At 41.4% G+C, this 24,126-nt stretch overlaps 1 protein-coding gene across 1 annotated transcript in view; it reads left to right on the top strand.

Annotated features, from left to right (window-relative positions):
- Nucleotides 1-24,126, top strand: part of RTN1 (reticulon 1) — a 90,439-nt gene that overhangs the window by 40,210 nt on the left and 26,103 nt on the right. The gene's annotated exons all lie outside the window — the stretch shown is intronic.

The raw sequence follows: 24,126 nt of genomic DNA, 5'->3' as shown, positions 1-24,126 counted from the left end.
GTGCAATGTTTTCCTTCCCTTGTTCTTCTCGGATGATTTGCAAATGCTTAGATTGAAAAAATAGGCCGTGGTGTTAATTCATGAAAATTCATACCACCTTTCTACATTTTTAACTAATTAATTAATGTATTTATTCAGCGAAAAAAGCAAAAGGTGGATGCCAATTAGTGATTTCCAATAGAAAGAGAGCATGAGGTTGAATTTGGAACAAGCCTCAGTCCTAAACCAAAGGAATGCCTTAGTAAGAAAAGAATGAGTTTACAGATTATGTATCATCCACAGAGTGCCATTAAATATTTTGTCATCTGACTTTTTAAACATTAACCAAGAACCAAAATGTCACTCCCTTAGCTATGAATCAAATCTCTACTTGTTTCTCTTGCCTGTATCCTTAAATGCTGAATAACCCTACAAGCAAGATTTCTATCAGGCAAATCAATGCAGCGTGGATTGGAGATCACAGTTTTGGGAAGGGGACTACTATGGGACTAAATATATTCCCTACTGTCAGTCACTTTTATTATAGGATTATGAGGGGACTCAGAGATTCTCCGCTTACATCCCCAGTGCATCTGTAAGGACTGCTGAGCCATGTGCTCTCCAAACACAGCTGATCTTGCTCCATGGAAACAGTGCTTTGCTTTTATGAAGTATCAGTTACTACTCACTGGAAAATCTGAGTTACTGTTACAGTTGTAAAGTTTAATCATTCTGTTGGTGCAGACAAACACTACAGCTTCAGTTAGTTCAACACACATTTAGTAAGTATCCACTTTTGCCATGTTCTGGGGACACAACGGTGATTATGACCCAGGGCCTTCCCTCTAGCAGTTCAGGGCAGTAAATGAAGCAAAGTCAGTAAAGGTGATGGGAGTCCCCCTGGGGGGCAGAGATAGTCCATCTACCCAACAGCCAGCACAGTGCATGCATGGTATTGGATTCTGAGTAATTTTTGATTGAATAACTAAAATATCATGAGAATATGTGCAGGAAATAGTGATGCCACCAAGGAAGGGAAACGAGAGAAACTGAACCTTGAGCCAAGGCAAGGAAAATGTGTAGCTTGCAGAAAGGTGAGGACATGAGAAGGTTCCAGTGAAGAGTACCTGTGAAGTCCCTAAAGGGAGCCAGTGGGTTCAGGGAGCCAGGATTGATCTGCTTTCCTGGAAAGTGGGAAGTCAGTGGTGAAGTCACGGGAGACGAGTGGGGCAGGTGGGAAGGAGCCGGGTCAGGTAGCGCAGGCTAAGGGCACTGCTAGCTTCTTAAAGGGGCTAAAATGATCAGATGTACATTCTAGAAATGTTTCTCCATGTGAAGGATAGATTGGCAACCAGGAGGATGTTTAAAAGGTCATAACAGAAACCCAGTGAGTGGTAATGAGGGTCTAAACTCTAATTGAAAAGAGAAGCGGAATTTGAGAGAGATTTGGGGAGTAGAAATCAAGGTGTGTGTGGGCATGAAGGTGGCAGTAGGAAAGAGCAAAGAACCGGATGTGATCCTCGTGCTCTGATTTGATTGACTGTGAGAACACAGTGTGAGGAGGTGATGCAGGAAGGATGAGCTCATAGGTGCTCATGAGACATTCAGGAAGACCTGTACAGTAGGCGGTCAGTGACCCGAGTCTGGGACTCAGGAGAGAGGTCCAGAGTGGGTGGTGAGAGAGACCTCACAGAGCCCCGTCCTCCCTTCACCATGCAGGTAGGACACAACAAGAAGGTGCCAGCTGGGAACCAAGAAGATGGTGCTCACCAGAATGTGACTGTGCTGGTGCCTTGACCTTAGACTTTCAGCCCCGGAATGTAAGGAAGTGCTGTTGTCTGTTAGCTGCCCATCTGTGGTATTTTGTTATAGCAGCCTGAATGGACTAAGATGAAAGGTATGAACATTTACAGTTCCTATTGCCAAATTGCTTTTTTAGAAAGATGATATCAATCTATTCGTCCATCAGTTTTATATGGCAATACTGTGAAGCGTATTATAAAGCTTGGATGTGGGATCATTGAGAAATTGGGAATTGGCACTATTCTAATTTATTGATTCAATGACTATACCGATTCCAGTTAATTCCAATTAGTGTAAAGGTGGGCTAATTATAAACATCGCAACTGTACTTACTTAACCTTTAGGAAAGAGAATGTTAAAATGTAGTGCAAAGCACAGTACATTCTGTACGTTCTGCATGGTCATGAAGATTGGAAATGCTTCTCTAAAACAAACGATGTTTCTCTAACTGGTAATAATGGGAAGAGGGCTTGTTATTTTATTTTTAGTAAAATCAAGCAGTATTTAGAAATAATTGTCTGTTTTGGAGGGTTTTATGGCTTCTTAAAAATAAACAAAGAAAAGAACAGAAAGTCTCCCGTTTATTCAAGAGCAAAGCTTTTAGGAGGCAGTAACCAAGGGCTATATTGCTAACTTGATTGTTCGGGAAAGAGTTCTGCTCAGCTACCATGGTGATAGGTACCATGGAAATAGACACACTTCGTCAGACGTATTCTAGTGCTTTGGGTATGAGGGCAGCAGCTGCAGTGAGTGTTATTGTTACTACATTGTAGAGGTTGTACAACACACCAAGGCTTATTTAGAGTTTGTTGATAGGTCTAACCTAGATTTGTTAAAGGTTTTATTTTTAAAAATAATAACAAAAACAACCTTTTTCTTTTTCTTTTTTTTAAATCCTCGCCCAAGGATATTTTTTTCCATTTATCTTTAGATAGCGTGGGAGGGAGGGAGGGGGAGAGAAGGAGGGAGGGGGGAGAGAGAGAGAGAGAGAGAAAGAGAGAAGGAGAGAAATATCAACTGGTTGCCTCCCACTCAATCCCCTCCAGGGCCAGGGACCAAACCACAACTGAGTTATGTGCCCTTGACCAGAATCGAACCCACGACTCTTTGGTCCACAAGCCGATGCTCTAACTGCTGAGCCAAACTGGCCAGGGCACAACTTTTATCTTATTAGACCTAAAATGGAATGAGAGTAGGTTGCAAGGCTCACAGCCATCTTTCAAGAGAATAAGCAAGTCTGTGTGGGAGCTCCAGAAAATTTATGCTATTGCAAAGAACTTGAACTCTGAAGTGTCTGTGATTATAGGTGAGAGGCAGTGTGTGAATAATTTAAATCCAAAAATGAATCCCAGACTTTAGCCAAGCAGTTCATTGGTCAGTTCAGTGCTAATGTTTAAGATGACAATGCGAAACTATTAGCAGTGATTACTAGTATTAATACTATTTTATGCCCTGCTTTTCTCGTGGCTCAGCCCTCTTTACCTAAACTGTCCATGTGACCGGTACTGGAAGCATGTCCATTCCATAATGAGAGAAACTGAGGCACAGAGAAATGAAAACCGGATGGTCTTGGCTGAGAGGGTTGGAGCTTAACACTGATAAAATTTAGAGTCCCTGTCCCAGCTTTATCTCATAAACACTGATCCAGTGTTTGAACAATGGTGAAGCCTAAGTGAAAGGTGTGTAGGTTATCGTGGTGGCTCTATTTAACGGATAATGCAATGGAGAGAGCACTGTGCTGGTGGTGGATTTTGGAGCACCTATGCAACTCCTGATGATGAAGAGGGAGATCCAGAATGCTTCCTGGTCATACCCGGGCCGCCCTACCAGTTGCACTAGAGCTTGAGACTCACTCTGTGTAGTCAAGTTAGAGATTACAATGGCCTTTTTCTCCTGGTTTCTACCTGTTCCAAGTCTTTCCCAAATATTGTTGCCCCTCACAATTCAATCTCTCATTTTCAAATCTCAGAAAACAACAAGGTACAGATGCGATGCCTTGCTTTTTGAATTCACTATTGAACTCAAGAAATAGATTTAGATGCTAAGACTTTACACCTATGGTTGTGGTTATTGACCTTCTGTGTGTGTAAGATTTCCCTCTGGAACATGTTAAAATGAAGATTTCCATCTGACCAGTGTGGCTCAGTTGGTTGGCCATCGTCCCATGCACCAAAAGGTCACCGGTTCGATTCCCAGTCAGGGCACATGCCCAGGTTGTGGGCTTGATTACTGATGGGGGTTGGGGGGCATATAGGAGGCAGCCATTCCATGTTTCATTCTCACATTGGTGTTTCTCTCTCTCGTCCTCTCCCTTCCTTTCTCTCTAAAAATCAATAAAAAAAATATTTTTAAAAAACGCAGATTCTGCCCTGTCTGGTTTGGCTCTGCAGTTGGAGCGTCAACCTGTGGACTAGAGAGTCCCAGGTTCAGTTCCCGCTAGGGGCACATAACAAAACAAACAAACAAACAAAAAACAAAAACAAAAAAAAATGCAGATTCTTAGCCCCCTGTTCTGACCCAGTAGACCTGTGGGGAGGCCCAGGAGGCTGCATTTTAACCAGCTCTTCCGATGTCTCTGAAGCAGGTGGTTTGTGGGTTGCACACCTGGGAAGCAGCTTGTCAATCTGTTGGCGCCTCATCCATACCCGCGATCCTGGGGACAAGGAGGAGGTTAGGGAGCAGGCAGTGGGAGAAGGGAGGCCCATGCCTCTGTGCCTGAGAGCTCAGTGGGGAGGCTTGTGACCTTGAGGTCCCACCATGTGCTGTGCCCCAGACTGGATCGGTCCACGTGTGAAAAAGCAAGCCTTTAGCATGCACAGAAGGGGCACAAGGTAGAAAAACAGGGATGCGACCACGTGCAGTCTGAATAATTGGCTGCTGAGCTCTTGAGAGTTGTCTGTCATTACCTAAGTGTTTAAATCAATTTTCTTCTCCCAGACAGTGGGAACCAGAGCATATATTAAACAAAGACCAGGCCCCAGACTTACGCAGAAATGAAAAGTTCCGTAACTTGTGAATAGCTTCTTGCTGGTGGGAAGGCCTGGCTAGAGTAGCTAAATTAATTGTGCTGGGCCACGTTAGCATTAACGTGAAATCCTTAACTAAAACTGGAGAAAAGACCCCGTTTCTCATTCCCCGTGCACCCCCACCACAGCTGCCTAAGCTTAGGCAGCCTTCCAAGTCCTCTTGAAGTCCAGAGCAGGACTTTCCCTTGGCTTGTTCTCCAGGGCCTACGTGATGCCCTGCTCCCATCTTGGTAATTTAAATGAAGTTCTTCTGGCCACAGCCCTGGAAGTCATTGTGTAAATAGCGTTGACTAATTTGTCTTTCTGAAATGCTTAGAATAGCATCTAGATGCCAAGATACTTGGGTGGGAAAAGGATGTTATTTTTGTCAGAAACACTATTTTAGGGGATTGTTCTAACATTAAAAGACAGAAATGGGCCATATGGTTTGGTGGGAAATGTTCTTGCCAAACTACAATGATTGTGATGGCCTTACATGAGTGGGGTAGTTTCTTTCCCACTTTCTCTTAAATGAGGGCACGATTCCCAAGTTAGGGCTACCTCTGGGAGCTGGGAGGATGCACGAGCCTGGCCAAATGCTTTGAATGGACCCAAGAAAAAGCCAACAGTAGCTTTATTTGTTCCATCTACCTATGGAAGCCAGGTCCTCTCCTCCTTTGGCAGAGTAATCACGACCACCTTCATCATCTCCCACCACAGGGCCAGATTATTTTTTTGATAGTTTTGCTTTAGTGATTAAAATCTTCAGTTTCAATATCAGTACTGTGTTTCATTTCCTTTTACATCATACTCTAGTCACTCATTACAGGAATTGACCCCTTGAGCTACATTTCATATTGTAAATCTCTCTTCATGCCTTCTTAAAAAACAAAAAGTAGATTTTTTTCTCTGTGTATTTATTTATTGCTTTTATCCCTAAAGTATAACCACTGTTTCTTCATTGATCAGAGCCAAGGGGTACCATCATCCCTAGGAAAAGATGCCCCTAATAACCTACAATAAAAATCAAATGGAGATGTTAGAAGCTGAAAAAAAAATCAAATTGATGTTGGTTTTTTTAATTCAAAGAAGCAACAACCATGAATCCATCAAATTAGCATTACTTAAATATTGGCACCTATGAGTATGTTCTTTGCAGAAGGACTCAAAGACTGGGATTCTGGGGGAAGGAGTCAGAGACACGTCAGAGGGAGAAAGAGCAAGACCAGAAGGCAAGCCTGAGGTGGCCGCCAGCTCCCCTCCACCAGGGGAGCATAGATTAGAGCAGGGGAGTGGGGAGCAGAGGAGCAGCAGAGCAGGGAGCAGGGGAGCAGGGTGCAGCAGAGCAGGGAGCAGGGGAGCAGAGTGCAGGGGAGCAGGAAGCAGCCGAGCGGGGTTACAGCCGAGCGGGGTGCAGCGGAGACCTGTGGTGAGCTATGCCTTCCTAAATAGAGTATGAAGAATCTGATGAATCTCTGCTCATCATCGGAACTTGCAATACCTTTCCAAACACCTCTTTTGACTGCTCATCTTACCTCTTAGAAAACAGGTATCACTGAACCTCCTCACTTTTCTATGCTATGGTTATTTATCTTGTTTCAAGGACTTAAGAACTGGTGGGTCACCATTTTTCAGTGCTTAAAAATGACCTGAGAAACCTGTTAAAATGTGAATGTTAGGGCCTCATTCTCAATGATTCTTATTTGGTTAATCTAGATGATGGATCCAGAAATGTTCCTTTTTGTTGACTAAATCAAGAGATTTTAAAGCTGGCAGTCCAGTAACCAGAGCTACTGGCCTACTCTTTGCTTCCTTTGACCTCCATCTTTCATTTTGTCCTGCCTCTTGTTGGCATTCTTCCGGTGCATACCATGTTTGTGCATGTGTCCTTTGCACTTAAAAGCCTTTTCAGGTCATCAGTTAGCTGGGTCCCCGCTTAAGCTTTAACTTCTCTCTTGGGCTTCTCATATAATCTAATTAATGTTTCTTTGCATCAAACTCTGACTTATCTCTCAGGCCATAAAATGTGTGGTAATTAAATGAACCTGTTTCCTAATTGTTGTCACTGCAGTTACAAATGGTGGTGATGATATTCTCAAGATCACTTATATACCATAGAAAATAAACAGTAGCATTTGCTATACCTATGGAACCTTCTGAGCACATACAGACCCGGTAATCTGCACAGTCTCTGCCAAGACTAGCTGAAATGACTCCTTCCACTTGCCAGTTGTAGATGATTGCTAATAAGTTCATATTCCAATGTTAATGCTTTCCTAATTAACCTTGATTTAGAAAGTTTGCTTCATGGATATTTATAGCATAACTGCCATATGTCGGGCCCTGGGTGCTAAGAATACAGTGATGACCCTGCCCTCTTGAAGCTTACAGTCTAGTTGGAAAGCAGACAAGAAGACAAAGGGAACTACGAGAGTGTGCACGATGGCGCCCCACCCCGAAATGAGTAGGTCAGGGAGGCCTCTTGGAAGACTGAATGTTAAGTAGGACTAACGGTCTGAATGGGGGCTAAATATGTTGACCCTAAATTCTCTCTTGATGGCTGATTTTATTTAAAGCAAAATCCCAGAATTCTTTGTGATTTTTATAGTAATTATAAAATTGCAATAAAAAATAGATAATAAAAATAACCGGGTCTGCCCTGGCCAGTTTGGCTCAGCGGTTGGAGCATCAGCCTGTGGACCAGAGAGTCCTGGGTTCTGTTCCCACTAGGGGCACGTACCAAAAAAATGAAATTAAAACGGAGGATCTTTGATGTTGGAATTGGACTCTCTGAGTTTAAATCCAAACTCTACTACTGACACATGTGTGACTTGGACAAGTTACTTAACCTCTCCAAATCTTAGGCGCCTCATGATAAAGCAGAATTAGTCATCCCTAAATCACAGGGTTGTGGTGAGAATGAAAAGCACTGACATGTGGAAAGGGATCAGGTGCAATGTCTAGAACATAGTAAATGCTTGATAAATTTGAGTGTTCTCGCTAACTCCTGTAGGTCTCAGATAATTATTATTTTTTTACTTTAATTAGACTCTCAACTCCCAAATTGTCCTTCTGGTTTGCTGCTGAACACTCTGACTTTTGCCTCTGGACTCCCTGGCCTCAAGGACTTTGCACATAGGATCCCATCTTTCCGTTTCTCTCTTCCCCACCCCCTTCTGCACACACTCTTGGTGTGACTTAGTGCACTTTTCCTCAGACTCTGTGTAGATACCACTTCCTCCAGGAAGCCCTCCCAGACCCTCTTTTACCATATCTTGGTTAACCAGCCCTCTCATGTGCCCCTAACTCACTGCCTCTCCCACCAGCTGCTAACTGGGTGTGTGCCCACCTGCACTCCGGCAGGCTGCACGGCCTCAGGTGGGACCTGCTCCCCTTTTCATGTCCAGCATCTAGAAGAAAGCCTGGCCCATGACAGCTTTCAGTATTTTTGAATAAAGGAAAAAATAAATTGATCCATTTTCCTCTAGTTTTAGGTGAAGAATGTATTTAGTGCATGTAGTCTAGCCTTATTGAGCTCCTTATTAAATTAATTGTGCTGGGCCACAGATCTTTTCAGTCTTTGCCATTTATGGTATTTGAAATATTTCCTATTTACCCCTTTTGCTCCTTCACCCCCTTTGCCCAAGTATATCCTCTGTTGTTTGCATCTTTCAATTTAAAATAATTCGTCTTCAGATGCTTCTTTTTAACAGTACGAAGCTATGAACTTCTTTCAGTATGAAAAGAACTTCTAAGATGACAGTGTTTCATTCATTTGAATAGTACACACACACACACACACACCCTTTATGTTTGCATTTATTTTGAGTGTCATCTGTTAAATAGTTCAACTGGCAATAATCCCTTGTTTAAAGTATTTTTAGGGATTGGCAACTTTTATCCATCATTAAAGTAACATCATCTTTCCAACTCTGTGCTACTTAATTTGTACTAGAAACCAATGTTGGAAATAACGTGTATTATCACCTGCAATGCAGTTGCTTCCTTACATTTCTGCCTCCCAGTTGTTGATGAACACCTGTACTCTATTCGTCTTTGTTTTTCCGGCACCTAGCACATGCCTGGAACACTGGGCCCTTAACAACTGCCTATGGAATTAAACTGCCTGGTGCAAAGTGTTTTCCCACGGTGAGGAAAGGCACCGTGCTGGTGACACGCAGAGGCCTTGCTTTGCTGTCTGGCTGAGCTGAACGACATCGTCAATGAGGCTGTGGTGGATAACCTTGCTTTTGAAATATTTATTCATTTCTACTTATTCCTGTGGACTTCCACATAATGTAGAAAACAGAGCTGTTAAAAATGGAATGAAAGCCTGGCTGGTGTGGCTTAGTGGACTGAGCATCGTCCCATGGACTGAGGGTTGCCCGTTCAATTCCCGGACAGGGCACACGCCCGGGTTGTGGGCTCGATCCCCAGTAGGGGGCGTGCAGAAGGCAGCTGATTGATGTTTCTCATATTGATGTTTCTATCTCCCTCCCCGGTCCTCCCTTTCTAAAATAATCAATAAAAACATATTTTAAAATGGAATTTAAAACATATAATGAGGAGCCTAAGATTTGAGATGTGAGAGGATTTGAGGGAGGTGGGTGTAGTTATGAAAGGGCAACAGGAGGGAATTATTGTGGTGTTGGAACTCGTTAGGATCTTTACTGTGGGGTGGAGAGACTTGCAGAGGTGATAAAAGTGTATAGAACTTACCCTGGCCGGTTTGGCTCAGTGGTTAGAGTGTTGGCCCTCGGACCAAAAAGTTGTGGGTTCAGTATGGTCAAGGGCACATACTTTGGTTGTGGTTCGGTCCCTGGACCTGATCAGGGATGGAAAAATATCCTTGGTGAGGATTTAAAAGAAAAATGTATAGAACTTAACACACAGGCACGCGCGTGCTGAAGTACAAGTAAAGTCAAGCAAGGGGAATTTGAATAAAACGGAGGGACTGAATCAGTGTTCCTACCCTGTACTACAGTTTTGTAAAATATTACCATTGGAGGAAACGGCACAAAACGTACAAGAAATCTCTTTGTGCCCTGGCCAGTTTGGCTCAATGGTCAGAGCGTTGGCCTGAGGTCCAGAGAGACCCGGGTTCGGTTCCCGCTAAGGGCATGTACCTCGGTTGCAGTTTATCCCTGGCCCTGGTTGGGTCGTGCGGGAGGCAGCCACTCGATGTGTCTCTTTCACATCGATGTTTCTCTCTCTCTGTCTCTTCCTCTCTCTCCCTCCCCCTCTATCTGAACAAAAAATGGAAAAGTGTCCTCGGATGAGGATAAAAAAAAAAAAATTTTTTTTTAATTAAAAAAAAAGAAACCTCTTTGTATTATGATTGCAGATGAATCTACAAATGTCTCAACATTTTTTATTTAATTTTTTAATATAACTTATTTATTTTTGTTACAGATGTTTCTATTTTTCCCCCCACTGATACCTTCCTCCCCTCCCCTCCCCACCCTGTCCCCAGCTTTTCAACATTTTTAATTTCAAAATGAAAGTAAAAGAAAAAAAAAAAAAAGAAAGAAAATCAAAGCCAGAAAAATGGGTGAAGTAAATGTGCTATGACAATTGTTAGTATAGTTCCACTGATTTTGTATTCAATTTGGCTTTGAGCTTTCTGGTTCAGCGAAAAAGTCAAGGCAGAAAAGATGCTTTCATTTATTCATCCAACAAATAACCATCTGTTGAATAACTATCATTATCTAGTAAAATATAATTGGTTTGGGAAAAGTTATTCCTCCCTTGATATTAATTTGAAAAACAATTTGCCACATGGTGTGACCTCTATGTGGATTATATGAAACTCAAAATACTATAATAGAGATACGATAATTCTTCTTGGGCTCTAACAACGTTTTAAAGTGACATCCTTTAAGGTCCTGCAGTGCCTTTGTTCAAACTGAGGCAACAGCATAGCCCTTGACTTGCTGCTGTGGCATGGCCTTTTATGTTGAGGTGGACTAATTTCACCCTCTTCTGGATTGACCCCAGCTGCTAGTTCCCGAACACAGGATGTGCTGGCCTACTGCCATATGTGTGGTGAGCATTATCTTCTTTTTTCTGCTGATGGAGCTGAGCTGGGGAAGTCAAACAGTGTCTGAAGCAGTGAGACTAGTAAGTGGCGGAACCAGAACTTTCCCCACTGCCCTTGTGCATCTTAAGCAGCCCAGATGCACACCCCAAAGCCCCGAGGGAACGCGAGGCCGACTGTAGAGACTCCTGATGTGTGTGCTCCCAACCAGTCACTTCCTAGTCAAGTTGCACGATGTCCCTTTCAAGAAACTAGATGTCAGAAGTATAATATCTCAGCTTTCTTGTTTTCTTTTTGTGGGCAAAACAAAACATTGCACACATAATGCCCTCTTTCACTGAATTCTGAGCCAAAGTCCAGCTCCGTGGGGCGGACGCACGGGAGAGGCTTGGAGCTGTCTCCTACCTTGGATTTGGCCTTTTAAGGTTCAGAAGCTTTAGACCCTTTGTTTGCCCAGCCCCTGGCTTCTCTGGTGCAGACAGTGGGTGGTTGTTAAGAAATGTCAGTGGACAGCAAAGTACCCTGGATCACAGCTGGAGCTCTGAAGTCAGGCAAACCTGGGTCTGAACTTGACTCTGCTACTAAGGGATTTAGGGGCAGTCAAGTAACCAAATCTGAGTCTCAGATCCACCCCACTACCCCATGTAAAATGGGAGCATTAATAGCCCTTTCTTATAAATTTGTTGTGAGGATTAAATGAGAGATTCTATGTGAAACACAGCCCCAGGGTCTGTCACTTGGTATATGTTAATAAACGTGTGCTATTGTTGGTATTGCTCTTATTCTTTCAGTGTGGAATGTTTTTCTCTGCTCTTTGGTTTGTGTGTGAATTACAATCTTCATTGCTAGTTATCTGAGTTTCAAAAGGAGGAATGAGGAGGACTTTTTCACAAACTCCTGATGGTTTTTCTTTAACTCACAGAGGTTAGAAATAGGAAGTAAAAATCCTCCTCCACAAATCTGGTAAAACTATATGAAGAAGGATGTTCAAAGAGGAAGGACTTTGACATGACATTTTCTCTTTTTCTTTTCACAAGGTTGACCCTTTGACTTGTGTCTTTGCAAGATAACATCTCTTAAAAAACTTAAATCACATGCCAGAGTTCCTTTCACTTCAAGTTTAACATCAGACATCACTTTTGCTGAATTACCTTGAAGTCAGTATCTCGAACCTTCAAGATTTTAAAAACCATCATTACTTAGAATGTTAGATTAAATTAAAGGAAAAATAAGAACATAGTCAGAGCACAGCTCTCTTTATTTAATAGCAAAGAGTAAGTCTATGCTAAGAACACTGAAGCTGAATCAAGGAGTGGTCTTCACTGTGTTGCTGAGATACAGGAGACTCATCTGTCCAGGTCTCCGGAGAACCAGCTTCAGAAGCATTTCTACAGGGCAACTGGACAACAACGGAGTCTATAAGCGTCTTTTAAAACTCACCTCAATGAGTTTTTAGTCTGGGACTTGCTCTTCCCATTGTTATAAAATAAAGAACACTGCCCTGGCCAGGTAGTTCAGTCAGCTAGAGCATCATCCTGATAACCCCAAGGCTGGGGGTTCAATCCCCAGTCAGGGCACATATAAGAATCAACCAATGAAAGCATGAATAAGTGGAACAACAAACCTCTCTCTCTCTCTCTCTCTCTCTCTCTCTCTCTCTCTCTCTCTTACACACACACACACAAAATCAATAAATAAAAAGTAATTTTTTTTAATAGAAAGAATATTTTCTGGTCCCTGAAACGTCTCGACTTGCTATAACACAGATACTACCCTACACATTAAAAACAAGGGGGAGAGAGGTTAAATGATTGTTAGGTTAGCTAAGTGTGGACAGACATTCATATTCTAGGAAGCACATTGATTCCATCTTAGTGTTTTGATTCCTCTAAGCTCCTGTGTGTGCTGTAGAACTTTACAGTGTGTTTCTTCTTGCCCATGCTCCTCCCAGTAAAGGACCGTTCTTATCCTTTGTCTGCTGACTTGTTTTTCCAACACAAAAGCCCTCCTCTGAAATTCCAAACCTTAAATAGTGAGACTCTGGTTTTGTAGGTTTAGGCTGCCTTTTGCTGAGAAAAAATTTCTGTGCTTATTCCACAGCTTCCTGGGCCCTCAGATTAGTATTTTTTCAAATGTCCTTTTAGATATGTTAGGGGTGGTTTGTAAAATTGCAACTATTTGCAAAAATATACCGCTGTGCTGTAAATGTTTAATGACATCATTATTTTTAATCCAGTCTCTGGTCCTTGCTTGTTCATGCATGTTCAGCAGAGAGGACTTTTTCCATTGTTGACTTTATACTAATGAGACATTACTGTAAAATCATCAGTCTCTCCTTTCTACGATGGCTTTTGAGAATGTTTCTTTTAAATTGATGTATAAGGCATACTTTGCAATAGCAACCCATTTGTGTAGTTATTCTATTTACTGTAGCATTGTGTCAAAATGGTCAAGCATGTCCTTCAAAGAAAATGGATGAAAAATTCTAACTTATTCACAGTGGGAGGAATGAGCAGAAAATGGAGACAGGAGGTGTTGCTGCTCTTCACTGGAACAAGGGGTCTGTAAAATGAAGAAGAGACCAGGTGAAACAAGGCAAACTGCTACCGAACTCAGCCAGTGGTTCATCAGTAGGCATGCTTTTGGCTGCAACTGATAGAAACTCCAACTAGCATCACTGTGAACCATAAGGACATTGTCTGTTCACTTAATGAGCAGTGTAGAGGTAGTAATATCAGAGGCATAGGTGGCTCAACAGATCCACAACATTAGGGCACTAGACTCATTACCGTTATCATGGCCTTCTCCTCATGATCACAAGATGGCTGCAGGAGTTCCAAGCATCATGTCCTCACAGGAAGCTGAGGACAGCCAAGGTGACAAAAGAGTTTTTGCTTTTCATCAGGAAAAAACATTCTTCCCTGAAGTCCTCCAGCAAGTTCCCTTTATATCTCTGTGGCTAAACCCTGGGTCCATTGCCACTCCTATGTGTAAGACATTCTGGAAAAACTATGTTTATCTTGGAGATTAGATAGGTAGGTAGGTAGGTAGGTCGGTAGGGAGGGAGGGGGGAGGGAGGGAGGGAGGGAGGGAGGGAGGTGGTAGGTAGGGAGGGAGGGAGGTAGGTAGATAGATGATAGATAGATAGATAGATAGATAGATAGATAGATAGATAGAAAAGTCATCTAGTTTCATCGATATGTTTTTATCCACATGTTTTTATTGGCTCCATAGTAGGAGGAAGACATGGGAGAAGAGAGTTTGAAATGACCGTGTCATCTACCATAGTGTGCCTACCACATTTTAAGATATTCATTCCAAGCTCACCTCTCTGCTATCACCTTGTCTTCTAGCTTGCTCTATATTTCCCTTTCAGGCCTTCTCAGTTGCCTTAGAGAAAATGTGGCCATCATTTATTTTCCTAGAAATGTCAGAACATTCCTTTACAAAAACAAAACAAAAATGTTGCTGTTATATTGTTAACTCTTCCACCCCAGCCCTGTCTCCCCATCTATGCAAGATTGACAGTTGATGTCCCAGTACCACGTCAAACTCAGCACGACAGAACTAAACCCCAACACCAACCTGTATTGAATTCATCAGCAGAAACAAAGAGAATAAATTGGAAAATTGCTGGTGATGATGATAGTGGATAGAAAGAGGTGTGGAAGACTCTAATTTTAGTGATTAGCAGTTTTATTTTATTTAAAAAGCAATTAATGGGACTTATGGTTTGGACAAGATGGCACAGACCTGTTTCTCCCCATTCATTTCCACTAAGCTCAACTATTAGGTCTGAAAATAGTCCGAGAAACAAGCAAATAAAATTTCTGAAAGGTGGTAAGAAGGTGAACCAGTCTGAGACCCCAGGACTGGAAGAACAATACAGCAGCAGGACATCTTACATGCCCCTCAGCAGAAGGTTGCTCACACCTGGTGTTTTTTGACCCTTACTTAGCTGCAGTAGGAAGCCCAGGTAGGTCTGTTCTCCCCAGATCCAATGGGAATCTCTCTGATAACACCAGGATAGCCTCACAGAACTGGCAAAATAGGGTTAATCAGGAACCCTGCTGGTAATGAGCATCCAGGGGACATACTCTCCTTCCCTGCCAGGCCTGAGATTTCCCCTTCTTGTCAAGAGATGCTAAAGCAGGCAGGCAGGCAGAACCAGGAAGACTTAGACTCAGCTCCAGCAAATGGCCCAGGTCTGGAAGCCTAATTTTCCCCATGAGCTTGAGACTTTTCTCCCTGCCAGGAGACACCAGGGCAGCTAGGAGGCACCAGGAGGGGATCCCTCTGTACTGCTCCTCTACTGGGAGACACTCAGCAGCCCCATCTAGTCTGGTGCAACCTCCTCTGCTCCCTTAGGCAGCAATGGCAGGGACCGGGGGAGCCCCAGTGGTACCAGTAAACAAAGCAGAGCAAAGTACCCTGCACAGATTCTGAAAATTAAATTACCTTTGGAACTACAGTTAACAAAATTTGACCAAGACTCACATGCTAAACCAAAACAAAGTGCCTCCTACTAAAGGAAATAATTTAACTAGAAAACAAAGTCTCCTGACATAATAGACCAAAGGTCTAGGATCCAACAGACTATTACCCATCATACCAAGAACCAAGAAAACTACAATTTGAAAGAGAAAAGACAAGCAACTATTGCCAGCACCAAGATGAATCAGATGTTGGAATTATCTGAAAAGAATTTTAAAGTTGCCATTATAAAAATGTTTCAACAACCAATTGCAAATTCTCTTGAAACAAATGAAAAAAATAGAAAATCTTAGCAAAGAAATACGAATTATAAAAATGCCTAGTGGAAATGATAGAACCAAAATTACAATAACAAATTTTAAAATTGCTAGATAGCTCAGTAGTAGAGTAGAGACAACAGAGGATAGAATCAATGAACTTAAGGACAGAACAAAAGAAAGGAAATACACTGAAAAAAATATGAACAGAACCTCAGGGATGTTTTGAGAAACAACAAAAATCCACAATTTGTATCATCAGAGTCTCAGAAGAGAGGAGAAGGTGTATGATTGAAAGACTACTTGAGAAAATAATGGCTGAAAACTAACCATACTTGACCAAAGACAAGCCTGAAGATTTAAGAAGCTAGACAAGACAGAAAAAGGACACACACACACCCAAATCTATGTCCAGACACATCATAATTAAACCTTTGAAAGCTAAAGACAACATCTTGAAAGCAACCAGAAAGAAATGACAGTATCTATACAGAAACAGCAATTCAGATGACTGAAAATTTCTCATCTAAAATCCTGAAGGCCATGAGCAAGTAGCATAATATTTTAAAGTGCTAAAAGGAAAGAACTGCCCACTGTAAATCCTGTATTCAGTGGCACTACCCTTCAGGAATAAAGGAGAATCAAAGACATTCTCAGAAGAAGGAACACTAAAGAATGTGTCACTAGCAGACCTCCCCTGAAACACTGTCTTGAGGAAGTTCTTCAAATGAAAAGGAAGTGATATCATCAAACAACAAGTGTTGGCGAGGGTGTGGAGAAAAGGGGACTCTAGTACACTGCTGTTGGGAATGCAGACTGGTGCAGCCACCTTGGAAAACAAAATGGTGTTTCCTCAAAAAATTAAAAATTGAACTGCAATTTGATCCAGTGATCCTACTTCTAGGAATATATCCTAAGAAGACTGAAACACCAATCAGAAAGAACATATGTACCCTATGTTCATAGCAGCACTATTTACAATAGCTAAGATCTGGAAACAGCTCAAGTGTCCATCAATAGATGAGTGGATAAAAAAGCAGTGGTACATGTACACAATGGAATACTATGCAGCGGTAAGAAAGAAGGATCTCTTATCCTCTGAGATGACATAGAAGAACTTGGAGAGTATTATCCTAAGCAAAAAAAAAAAAACAGTCAGAGAAAGACAAATATCACATGATCTCACTTATTTGTAGAATATAAAGAACAAAACAAGCTGAAGAACAAAATAGACCCAGAGACATGGAAGTGGGGTGCAGACTGATAAACCTCAGAAGAGGTGGATGTGGGGGGAGGGAAGAGATAAACCACAGAACTTATACACATGTATGTGCAAACCAGGACATGGGTAATAATGCTGGGGTTGGGGTTGGGAGGAGGGTGTCAAAGGGGGGGGGGGTGAGAAACAACTGTGACATAAATAAATAAATAAATAAATAAATAAATAAATGGAAGCGATAAACAAGAAACTTGGAGCATTAGGAAGGAAGAAAGAACAACAGGAGGGGTAGTAATATAGCTACAAAATAGACTATTCATGACTTTTATAAACCATATTTGATCACTGTAACAAACACTAAAACACAAATGCTGAAGACAGTGGTGCCAAAGACAATATTTAAAGGAGGGAAGCTAAACGGAGGCGAGGTTTCCACACTTTATTCCAATGTGGTCGAATGTTGGCACCGGTAGACTGATAAGTCACTGTGTGTATTGTACTACCCAGAGCAACCACTAGGAAAACTGTATAAGGAGAGAAACTCAAAAAACACTCCAAATAAAGAAAAATGGAACCCTAAAAATATCAAGTAGCCCGCAGGAAAGCAAGAAGAAACAAGTAATGAGAACCATCGAGGAGAAACAAATAGGAAGCAAGCAATATGAAGATTCAAATGCTAACATGTCAGTAATTACCTCAAATATTGATGGTTCAAGTACACCAATTAAAAGACAGAGGTTAGCAGAGTGCATAAGAAACAGTGACTCACCTACACACTGCTTACGAGAAACTCACTTCAATTCCAATGACATAAGTTTAAAGCAAAAGAGATATCATATGAACATTTAATGAAAAAATAATAGTGGCTATATTAATTTCTGATAAACCAGCTCTTTCCAACTCCATGCTTTTTTTGCTATAAGCATGACATGTTTTATATATGCTACAGAAAAATACAATTGGTAATCATGCTAATTCTTGTGAGTCAGCCACTGACTGACGGGTGGTAAATAAGAAACATAAAATTAGAGTCACCCTTGGTCAGAGACATGTGAAAAGCAAGTCTGAAGAACAGAATCCCTCGTAAGGAAAAACCACACGTACAGTCATACCCGGGCTTGGTGGAAATGTGCAGACTGCAGAAACCAATCCAAGGTATGTGCTTGAGAAGTCCAGCAGGGGAAATTCTGAGAGAGGTGATGGGAAGGAAGGACCAGGAAAGGGATAGCAATAAACTCAGGTTACCAAGGATTTTCAGGGTGTAATGTTGGCCTGAGCCAAGGGGTTGTGCTGTCAGGAGAGGCTGAAACAGAGCACAAGGCTGGCCTGGAGGTGGGCAAAGAAGCAATCCAGACTGCCATGTAAAGTAGCCGGAGTGTGCTCTTTGTAAGAGTGCCTGGCCAAGATAGCACGGGAGGCTTGAAGCCAGCTCACACTGTTCACCAAGCCTCATGCCAAGATGCAGCACTGCAGCCATCTGGAGGAGAAATCTTATTCTAATTTTTTCTTCCATATTATTTTTTTAAATTAAGATATAGTTCATATACCCACCCTTTTAAAGTGTACAATTCAGTAATTTTTAGCTTATTCATTAAGTTATTGCAGCTATCTAATTTCAAGACATTTGTATCACTTCCAAAGGAACCTTTCCCTCCCTCCCTCCCTCCCTCCCTCCCTCCCTCCCTCCCTCCCTCCCTCCCTCCCTCCCTCCTTCCTTCCTTCCTTCCTTCCTTCCTTCCTTCCTTCCTTCCTTCCTTTACTTCCTTTTCAGTTCCCTTGGGTATATACCTAGGAGTGGAATTGCTGGATCATACTGTGACTCTATGTTTAACTTTTTGAGGGACTACCAAAATGTTTTCCAAAGTGGCTGCACCACTTTACACTCCCATCAGCAGTGTGTGAGGGTTCCAGTTTCTTCACGCCTTCACCAACACTTGTTATTTTCCATCTTTTTAATTATATACTTTGTAGAGAATGTGAAGCAGCATCTCATTGTAGCTTGATTTGCATTTACTTAATGATGGTTAGCATCTTTTCATGTGATGGTTGGTTATTTGTATATCTTCATTAGGAAATGCCTATTCAAATCTATTGCCCATTTTAAAATTTGGTTGTCTTTCAGTTTATTTGAAAGAGTCCTTTATATATTATATATAGAGTCCTTTATATACATGTCCCTTGTCAGATGTATGGCTTATAAATATTCCCTCCCATTCTATGGGTTGTTTTTTCACTTTTTTAATAAGTGTTTTCTTTGATGTAGGAACATTTTTTTGAAGTGATAAAATTGATAAAGTATAATTTATCAATTTTTTCTTTTGTTCTTTATGCTTTTGGTGTCATATCTAAGAAATCTCTTTCTCATACAAGGTCATGAAGATTTATGTCTATGTTTTCTTCTAAAAGATTTCTAGTTTTGTCTCTCACATTTAGTCTTGGGTCTGTTTTGAGTTAATTTTTGTAGTGTAAGTAGGGGTCCAACTTTGTTCTTTTGTATATACTGTTGCCCCAGAACCATTGTTAAAAATACTATTCCCCCCCCCCCCCCATTGGATGATCTTGACATCCTTGCAAATATGCTTAAGGATGTATTTCTGGACTTTCAATTCTATACCATTGATTTGCATGAATAGCCTTATGCCAGTACCACTCTTAATTACTATAGCTTGTTTTGAGAAAAGGAAGCAAGAGGCCTATAACTTAGTTCTTTTTCAAGACTGTCTTGTCTATTGTGGATTCCTTGCATTTCCATATGAATTTTAGGACCAAGTTGTCAATGTCTAGAAAAACAAACAAACACCTAGCTGGTATTAAAATTAGTAGGGAGACAGATTATGTGTAAAATATTAATAATAAATGTGACTTAATTGACACAGAACACTTCCCCTTAGAACTTCAAAATATATGTTCAAGTCCACTTGACATATAACTCATATGTCAAAATAACTCATATTCCAGGCTCTAAGGCAAGTCTCAACAAATGTCAAAAATGCATTAACGTTGTGCAGTTTGCTCGCTGACTACAGAAGAATTAAACTAAAAATAAACACTAAGGATAGTTAGAACAAATTCTCAAAAATTTGCAATTCTATGAGATCAGTGGACTAAAGAAAAAAATCACAGTGACCATAGGAAAGTGTTTTGAACCGAATAATAACATTAATATAATAACTTGGCAGATGCAGCTAGAAGCATGCTTAGAATTTTAGACTTTTAAACAAATATACTAGAAAAGATAAAAAGGCTGAAAATAACCTAAGCTTCCATTTAAGGAGCTAATAAAATAGCACAAGGAAGTTAAAAAAGAGTATACAATTAGTAAATATCTCATTCCTTACATATTTGAAAATGCCTATATTAGTCTTGCCGAGTATAGAATTCTAGATGGCAGTTGTTTTCCCTCCCTACTTTGAGTACATTATTCCATTGGCTTTTGGCTTCTGTTAATGAAAAGACTGCTGTTGGTCTAACAGTTTCTCTGAGGTAACCTTTTATTTGTACCTGCTTTTATGATTTTCTCCTTGTCTTTGATGTCTTCCAGTTTCACTATGATGGAGGTCAAGGTACTAATTTCTTTTTGTCTTGTTTAGGGCTTGAATTTATGTCTTTTACCAATTCTGGGAAACTCTCAGCCAAATGTGGATGAATTATTCAACCTCTTGTTATTCCTCTCCTTAAAACGTTGCAACATCTCCCTCATTTCTTGAATGTTCTACTTGGATCTGTCAAGATCTGGCCCCTGCATGGGTCTGAATTTCCATATCTGTCTGCTAGAAAGGCCTCATCCTTCAAACTGGTGATCCTATTTCTTGTTCATAACTCAGTATAATAACCACCTACTCAGAAGCTTTTCCTGAACCTCCTCTTCCCTCTAACCACTCTCTGTTGTGTATCCACTCTTTCCTGCTCAGACACATCTATCAGTTGATTGCATTTATCTATTTATGTATAAATCTCCCCTCACCAGAATCAAGTTCCTGTGGGCAGTTTCCTTTGTAGCACTTAGTATGGGCTCTATAAATGTTTGTCCTTTGAATGAATGCGTGAATAAATGAATCAAGAAAATGAAGGAAACACTATCCACCTCAAAGGAATCGTTTAACAACTAAATATATACCATAAAGAGAGCACCTGGCAAATAAAAAGTGCTAATCTGCTGTTTGAATCAAAGACAATTCATGCATTATTTTGGTAAGGTGGGTTATGTAACAAAGAGGTTGTTTCTTTAAATTTCCTTATTCCATATGGCATAAAGCAGAGTTCTTAGTGGTCTTCGATCATGATGAAGTATTGTTTTGCTTCTGTGCCTTTTCTTCTGATTGCTATACTTCTCAGAGCTTAAAAAGAAATAAATAAAGGTGTTCTATGAGAATGCTTGATATAGGTGACCAGATACTTTGTCTGTTCTCAGTGCATCTGTGAATGTTCTCTCATATACTATCTTAACGCCTTTCTCCTTCTCTTTCATTAGGTGTCTGCTGTAATTTTACCTTTAATTAGGCCTTTGCTGACCCTCCACATAAAATTACAAACTTCCACTCCATTCCCATTCTCTGTCCCCCTTTACCTGCTTTTTCCCCCAGTACAACTGACCACAAGTGAAATATATATCTACCTCTTATATTATTATATGCCCCCCCCCCCCCGTAATACACATGAGCATATAAACGTCTAAATGTAGGAACTTTGCTTTATGGATAGAACAGTATCTAGCATACAGAGGTGTTCAGTAAATATGTATTGAATAAATATATCAATGTAGGTACCACTGATTCTCATCAGTAGAATCCTGATGCTACAGGAGACAGACAAGACACAGCCACTCTGGGCATGGTAGCCTTCAACAGTTATCTTAATCCTGGAGACGATGACAAAACTTGGCTATTTTGCTTTTCCTTAGAGCAGAATGCCTGATGCATGATTTCATCCTGAAAACTAAAGAAATCACTTCCTCTCCTGGCAGGCACCTAAACCGAGTTCTAAACTGGCTGCATACAAAGCCCGTCTGTTCTCTCCCCTTTAAAGACAGTGGCATTTCCTGCCTGCTTCTAGCAAGCTGTATTTTGCTTTCTGTTTTCTTTCATCACTTAAGGGCAATTTGCATATCTTTTCTACCCATTTTATCATTTGGATCTTGGCAAGAGGTTTCAGTTAGTACGGTGTGGGCACTTGTGCAAAGAAAGTGCCCATTTACAATGCCTATAGGAAATAAATTCTTATTATTTTATAGAAACAAACATCTAAAGCTATAATTCATTTGTATATTATAAGAGAGATGTCCAGAGATGATAAATGACTTGCTAAATTCCACGTAACGAACATTTGCAACACAAGTGAGTCTAATACCACATCCCCTAATTCCCAGGCCAGATCTTCATACTCTTCTGTCTGATTCTCCTTAGTAATTTTTGTTTGTTTGTTTCTATTACCACCGAAGCGTTAATCTAAAGTCACTCCCAATTCTTATTTCACTAGTGTGTCTCTGTCTATGGCATCAAACGTCTTACCTCCTCGACTTCCAACAATCAAACTGCTATATTGACTTTTGGGGTGCCATCAGGCTTTTCTCTCCAGACTTACACGATTGAAAAGAATGTGGTCTTTCAGCTAAACTGAATTCCAAAGTCAACTTATGGCCAGTGAAAATACATGGCTCCAGAAGTCTGACATAGTTCCCCTCCACTTGAGGAGGGGCTCACCTCCGTCTCCTCTTCTTTGCTGGGGACGCACTGCTCTCATCTGTTGCTCAGTGCCGACTGTCAGATGAGCAACACACACTGGCTCTGGAAACCTGGTGGACGATGAAGACTCACCACTGAAGATACCTGGGGGCATCTTCAGTCACCTTCTGAAGGCTGAGGACTGGGGCTATCATTGAACTGGCAGTGCCTCCTAGTGGCCAAGGCGCCAAAGGTTTGCAACTGCAAAGTGGCCAGGGCAGCAACAACCATCTGGCAACTCCTTCCCTCTCATCCTTCTGAGTCTAGTCCCCATCTGTTTGCAACCCAGATGGGGACAACCCCATCACCACGCAGTGAGAATTCATCAAGTACCAGTTTTTTCTGTATTTTGCTGACCAAATTCCCAAACACAACCATGAAAATGAAAAAAAATTGGAAGGCAAAGGGTAGGGAGTATAAATATTTTTTAAAGTCACTAATGTTGCCTGGCCAATGTGGCTCAGTGGTTGACCATCGACCCATGCACCAAGAGGTTGCCAATTTGATTCCTGGTCAAGGCATATGCCCAGGTTGTTGGCCCAATCCCCAGTGTGGAGCATGCAGGAGGTGGTAGTCAATCGATGTTCTCTCTCGTCGATGTTACCATCTGTCTTTCCCTGTCCCTTCCTCTCTCTCTAAAAATCAATAAAGAAAAAAAAGTGACTAATGTCTCTGGAGCAGGTCACTTTGAAAAGTGCTTTGTAATAACATGGTCATTGTTTTCCCTTCCCATCAACCCAGTGGGAGCCCTGACACCCCTCCTCTTGTAGTAGACTTCAGCTGCCCAGGAGTGCAAAATCATCTTCCTGACATCATTCTTGTTAAGTTTCCGTAGAATCATTTCAGATGTGTTAAAGAGATATTCAGAGAGGCATAGCTGGTTTCTTTGGAAGCTTGTATTCTACAAAGAACATGCATTATCCTAAAGATCATATAAAGTATATGTGCTTCAGTAAAGGAAAGAGAAACCAGATCTACAAGCATAACCTTGAGGTTACTGGTGCAGGATACCCAAATGTAGATTTGGGACTGGGAAGGAACATCTCAGGGGACTGCGCCGGAACCCCAAAGGCTTCACTTCCAAGAGTAGGTCATGCTACAACAGAAGAAGTGGGAACTCTTCCTTTGACATGTCCCTGTGGTCCCCAAGGCATCCTCTGTCCTCATGCTATGTCTTATCTCCTCGAGGGCTTTCTTTCTCAGACATTGCCCAAATTCTATTCCCTTCTCTGTGTGCTCTTTCTAAATTTTCCTCACAAAAAAGTACCTATCCCCTGTCCATTCCCTCAGAGCCGTGGTGTATAATCTGATAGAAGATTTCAGTAGTAGGTCACCACCTGTTGTTCTGCTTCTCCCATTGACATCTGTACTGTAACTGGGGCCTCTTGAAGCCCTTGACTCATTGGGCTTGAAAAGCAGCTTCAGCAACCAAATTATATACACCATCCCACCTCCATCGTCCCCCAAAATGCAATCTCAAAGATGATGTTGAGGCAGAATGCCTTTGCTTCCTTGAGTTGGATGTGGATGTTCCCACAACTGGAGTGTCACTGCAGTGACTCCCTGTGCCAGAGTCCAAGGGCTTTGATCTGGTGCCCATGGGCACTGCATT

The sequence above is a fragment of the Molossus molossus genome, unplaced genomic scaffold (assembly GCF_014108415.1).
Source record: "Molossus molossus isolate mMolMol1 unplaced genomic scaffold, mMolMol1.p scaffold_m16_p_1, whole genome shotgun sequence".
NCBI lineage: Eukaryota > Metazoa > Chordata > Mammalia > Chiroptera > Molossidae > Molossus > Molossus molossus.
Note: the sequence above shows the minus strand (reverse complement) of the source record. Positions and strands in the feature narration are given on the sequence as shown.